This window comes from Carcharhinus amblyrhynchos, chromosome 11 (assembly GCF_965287045.1).
Source record: "Carcharhinus amblyrhynchos chromosome 11, sCarAmb.v2.hapA, whole genome shotgun sequence".
In the NCBI taxonomy this organism is placed as follows: domain Eukaryota; kingdom Metazoa; phylum Chordata; class Chondrichthyes; order Carcharhiniformes; family Carcharhinidae; genus Carcharhinus; species Carcharhinus amblyrhynchos.
In genome coordinates, this window is record NC_137334.1 from 7856002 (window position 1) to 7861849 (window position 5848).

Genomic DNA, 5848 nt, shown 5'->3' on the forward strand with positions numbered 1-5848 from the left:
GTGTGTGTGTGAGGGTGGGGAGTTGAATGGGGTACAGTGTGTGTGTGTGTGAGGGTGGGGAGTTGAATGGTGTACAGTGTGTGTGTGTGTGAGGGTGGGGATTTGAATGGGGTACAGTGTGTGTGTGTGAGGGTGGGGAGTTGAATGGGGTACAGTGTGTGTGTGTGTGTGTGAGGGTGGGGAGTTGAATGGGGTACAGTGTGTGTGTGTGTGAGGGTGGGGAGTTGAATGGTGTACAGTGTGTGTGTGTGTGAGGGTGGGGATTTGAATGGGGTACAGTGTGTGTGTGTGTGAGGGTGGGGAGTTGAATGGGGTACAGTGTGTGTGTGTGTGAGGGTGGGGAGTTGAATGGGGTACAGTGAGTGTGTGTGTGTGAGGGTGGGGAGTTGAATGGGGTACAGTGTGTGTGTGTGTGTGAGGGTGGGGAGTTGAATGGGGTACAGTGTGTGTGTGTGTGTGAGGGTGGGGAGTTGAATGGGGTACAGTGTGTGTGTGTGTGTGAGGGTGGGGAGTTGAATGGGGTACAGTGTGTGTGTGTGTGTGAGGGTGGGGAGTTGAATGGGGTACAGTGTGTGTGTGTGTGTGAGGGTGGGGAGTTGAATGGGGTACAGTGTGTGTGTGTGTGAGGGTGGGGAGTTGAATGGGGTACAGTGTGTGTGTGTGTGTGTGAGGGTGGGGAGTTGAATGGGGTACAGTGTGTGTGTGTGTGAGGGTGGGGAGTTGAATGGTGTACAGTGTGTGTGTGTGTGAGGGTGGGGAGTTGAATGGGGTACAGTGTGTGTGTGTGTGAGGGTGGGGAGTTGAATGGGGTACAGTGTGTGTGTGTGTGTGAGGGTGGGGAGTTGAATGGGGTACAGTGTGTGTGTGTGAGGGTGGGGTGTTGAATGGGGTACAGTGTGTGTGTGTGTGTGTGAGGGTGGGGAGTTGAATGGGGTACTGTGTGTGTGTGTGTGTGAGGGTGGGGAGTTGAATGGGACAGTGTGTGTGTGTGTGAGGGTGGGGAGTTGAATGGGGTACAGTGTGTGTGTGTGTGAGGGTGGGGTGTTGAATGGGGTACAGTGTGTGTGTGTGTGTGTGAGGGTGGGGAGTTGAATGGGGTACAGTGTGTGTGTGTGTGTGTGAGGGTGGGGAGTTGAATGGGGTACAGTGTGTGTGTGTGTGTGAGGGTGGGGAGTTGAATGGGGTACAGTGTGTGTGTGTGTGTGAGGGTGGGGAGTTGAATGGGGTACAGTGTGTGTGTGTGTGAGGGTGGGGAGTTGAATGGTGTACAATGTGTGTGTGTGTGAGGGTGGGGAGTTGAATGGGGTACAGTGTGTGTGTGTGTGAGGGTGGGGAGTTGAATGGGGTACAGTGTGTGTCTGTGTGTGAGGGTGGGGAGTTGAATGGTGTACAGTGTGTGTGTGTGTGAGGGTGGGGAGTTGAATGGGGTACAGTGTGTGTGTGTGTGAGGGTGGGGAATTGAATGGTGTACAGTGTGTGTGTGTGTGAGGGTGGGGAGTTGAATGGGGTACAGTGTGTGTGTGTGTGTGAGGGTGGGGAGTTGAATGGGGTACAGTGTGTGTGTGTGTGAGGGTGGGGAGTTGAATGGGGTACAGTGTGTGTGTGTGTGAGGGTGGGGAGTTGAATGGGGTACAGTGTGTGTGTGTGTGTGAGGGTGGGGAGTTGAATGGGGTACAGTGTGTGTGTGTGAGGGTGGGGAGTTGAATGGGGTACAGTGTGTGTGTGTGTGTGAGGGTGGGGAGTTGAATGGGGTACAGTGTGTGTGTGTGTGAGGGTGGGGAGTTGAATGGGGTACAGTGTGTGTGTGTGTGTGAGGGTGGGGAGTTGAATGGGGTACAGTGTGTGTGTGTGTGAGGGTGGGGAGTTGAATGGGGTACAGTGTGTGTGTGTGTGAGGGTGGGGAGTTGAATGGGGTACAGTGTGTGTGTGTGTGTGAGGGTGGGGAGTTGAATGGGGTACAGTGTGTGTGTGTGTGGTGAGGGTGGGGAGTTGAATGGGGTACAGTGTGTGTGTGTGTGTGAGGGTGGGGAGTTGAATGGGGTACAGTGTGTGTGTGTGTGAGGGTGGGGAGTTGAATGGGGTACAGTGTGTGTGTGTGTGAGGGTGGGGAGTTGAATGGGGTACAGTGTGTGTGTGTGTGAGGGTGGGGAGTTGAATGGGGTACAGTGTGTGTGTGTGTGTGAGGGTGGGGAGTTGAATGGGGTACAGTGTGTGTGTGTGTGTGAGGGTGGGGAGTTGAATGGGGTACAGTGTGTGTGTGTGTGTGAGGGTGGGGAGTTGAATGGGGTACAGTGTGTGTGTGTGTGTGAGGGTGGGGAGTTGAATGGGGTACAGTGTGTGTGTGTGAGGGTGGGGAGTTGAATGGGGTACAGTGTGTGTGTGTGAGGGTGGGGAGTTGAATGGGGTACAGTGTGTGTGTGTGTGTGAGGGTGGGGAGTTGAATGGGGTACAGTGTGTGTGTGTGTGAGGGTGGGGAGTTGAATGGGGTACAGTGTGTGTGTGTGTGTGTGAGGGTGGGGAGTTGAATGGGGTACAGTGTGTGTGTGTGTGAGGGTGGGGAGTTGAATGGTGTACAGTGTGTGTGTGTGTGAGGGTGGGGAGTTGAATGGGGTACAGTGTGTGTGTGTGTGTGAGGGTGGGGAGTTGAATGGGGTACAGTGTGTGTGTGTGTGTGAGGGTGGGGAGTTGAATGGGGTACAGTGTGTGTGTGTGAGGGTGGGGTGTTGAATGGGGTACAGTGTGGTGTGTGTGTGTGAGGGTGGGGAGTTGAATGGGGTACAGTGTGTGTGTGTGTGTGAGGGTGGGGAGTTGAATGGGGTACAGTGTGTGTGTGTGAGGGTGGGAGTTGAATGGGGTACAGTGTGTGTGTGTGTGAGGGTGGGGTGTTGAATGGGGTACAGTGTGTGTGTGTGTGTGTGAGGGTGGGGAGTTGAATGGGGTACAGTGTGTGTGTGTGTGTGTGAGGGTGGGGAGTTGAATGGGGTACAGTGTGTGTGTGTGTGTGAGGGTGGGGATTTGAATGGGGTACAGTGTGTGTGTGTGTGTGAGGGTGGGGAGTTGAATGGGGTACAGTGTGTGTGTGTGTGAGGGTGGGGAGTTGAATGGTGTACAGTGTGTGTGTGTGTGAGGGTGGGGAGTTGAATGGGGTACAGTGTGTGTGTGTGTGAGGGTGGGGAGTTGAATGGGGTACAGTGTGTGTCTGTGTGTGAGGGTGGGGAGTTGAATGGTGTACAGTGTGTGTGTGTGTGAGGGTGGGGAATTGAATGGTGTACAGTGTGTGTGTGTGTGAGGGTGGGGAGTTGAATGGGGTACAGTGTGTGTGTGTGTGAGGGTGGGGAGTTGAATGGGGTACAGTGTGTGTCTGTGTGTGAGGGTGGGGAGTTGAATGGTGTACAGTGTGTGTGTGTGTGAGGGTGGGGAATTGAATGGTGTACAGTGTGTGTGTGTGTGAGGGTGGGGAGTTGAATGGGGTACAGTGTGTGTGTGTGTGAGGGTGGGGAGTTGAATGGGGTACAGTGTGTGTGTGAGGGTGGGGAGTTGAATGGGGTACAGTGTGTGTGTGTGTGGTGAGGGTGGGGAGTTGAATGGGGTACAGTGTGTGTGTGTTTGTGTGAGGGTGGGGAGTTGAATGGGGTACAGTGTGTGTGTGTGTGAGGGTGGGGAGTTGAATGGGGTACAGTGTGTGTGTGAGGGTGGGGAGTTGAATGGGGTACAGTGTGTGTGTGTGTGTGTGAGGGTGGGGAGTTGAATGGGGTACAGTGTGTGTGTGTGTGTGAGGGTGGGGAGTTGAATGGGGTACAGTGTGTGTGTGTGTGTGAGGGTGGGGAGTTGAATGGGGTACAGTGTGTGTGTGTGTGTGAGGGTGGGGAGTTGAATGGGGTACAGTGTGTGTGTGTGTGTGAGGGTGGGGAGTTGAATGGGGTACAGTGTGTGTGTGTGTGTGAGGGTGGGGAGTTGAATGGGGTACAGTGTGTGTGTGTGTGTGAGGGTGGGGAGTTGAATGGGGTACAGTGTGTGTGTGTGTGTGAGGGTGGGGAGTTGAATGGGGTACAGTGTGTGTGTGTGTGTGAGGGTGGGGAGTTGAATGGGGTACAGTGTGTGTGTGTGTGAGGGTGGGGAGTTGAATGGGGTACAGTGTGTGTGTGTGTGTGAGGGTGGGGAGTTGAATGGGGTACAGTGTGTGTGTGTGTGAGGGTGGGGAGTTGAATGGGGTACAGTGTGTGTGTGTGTGTGAGGGTGGGGAGTTGAATGGGGTACAGTGTGTGTGTGTGTGAGGGTGGGGAGTTGAATGGGGTACAGTGTGTGTGTGTGTGAGGGTGGGGAGTTGAATGGGGTACAGTGTGTGTGTGTGTGTGAGGGTGGGTAGTTGAATGGGGTACAGTGTGTGTGTGTGTGTGAGGGTGGGGAGTTGAATGGGGTACAGTGTGTGTGTGTGTGTGAGGGTGGGGAGTTGAATGGGGTACAGTGTGTGTGTGTGTGTGTGTGTGTGTGTGAGGGTGGGGAGTTGAATGGGGTACAGTGTGTGTGTGTGTGAGGGTGGGGAGTTGAATGAGGTACAGTGTGTGTGTGTGTGTGAGGGTGGGGAGTTCAATGGGGTACAGTGTGTGTGTGTGAGGGTGGGGAGTTGAATGGGGTACAGTGTGTGTGTGTGTGTGTGAGGGTGGGGAGTTGAATGGGGTACAGTGTGTGTGTGTGTGAGGGTGGGGAGTTGAATGGGGTACAGTGTGTGTGTGTGTGAGGGTGGGGAGTTGAATGGGGTACAGTGTGTGTGTGTGTGTGAGGGTGGGGAGTTGAATGGGGTACAGTGTGTGTGTGTGTGTGTGAGGGTGGGGAGTTGAATGGGGTACAGTGTGTGTGTGTGAGGGTGGGGAGTTGAATGGGATACAGTGTGTGTGTGTGTGTGAGGGTGGGGAGTTGAATGGGGTACAGTGTGTGTGTGTGTGAGGGTGGGGAGTTGAATGGGATACAGTGTGTGTGTGTGTGTGAGGGTGGGGAGTTGAATGGGGTACAGTGTGTGTGTGTGTGAGGGTGGGGAGTTGAATGGGGTACAGTGTGTGTGTGTGTGTGAGGGTGCGGAGTTGAATGGGGTCCAGTGTGTGTGTGAGGGTGGGGAGTTGAATGGGATACAGTGTGTGTGTGTGTGAGGGTGGGGAGTTGAATGGGGTACAGTGTGTGTGTGTGTGAGGGTGGGGAGTTGAATGGGATACAGTGTGTGTGTGTGTGAGGGTGGGGAGTTGAATGGGGTACAGTGTGTGTGTGTGTGTGAGGGTGGGGAGTTGAATGGGGTACAGTGTGTGTGTGTGAGGGTGGGGAGTTGAATGGGGTACAGTGTGTGTGTGTGTGTGAGGGTGGGGAGTTGAATGGGGTACAGTGTGTGTGTGTGTGAGGGTGGGGAGTTGAATGGGATACAGTGTGTGTGTGTGTGAGGGTGGGGAGTTGAATGGGGTACAGTGTGTGTGTGTGTGTGAGGGTGGGGAGTTGAATGGGGTACAGTGTGTGTGTGTGAGGGTGGGGAGTTGAATGGGGTACAGTGTGTGTGTTTGTGTGAGGGTGGGGAGTTGAATGGGGTACAGTGTGTGTGTGTGTGAGGGTGGGGAGTTGAATGGGGTACAGTGTGTGTGTGAGGGTGGGGAGTTAGTTGGGATCCAGTATGTGTATTGAGGGTGTGGACAGTGTCTATATGAAAGGGGGGAGGGGGTGTACTGTTTACGGTATCGTCTCGGTGAACTGGGACTGAGGACCAGCCTCTGGGGACTGATTATTTGGTTTCTGAAGCATTTACGCTCTGGGAGCTGGTACAGGACAACCAGCACAGAGGATATGTGAGGAAGACATGGAGTGGGAAAAG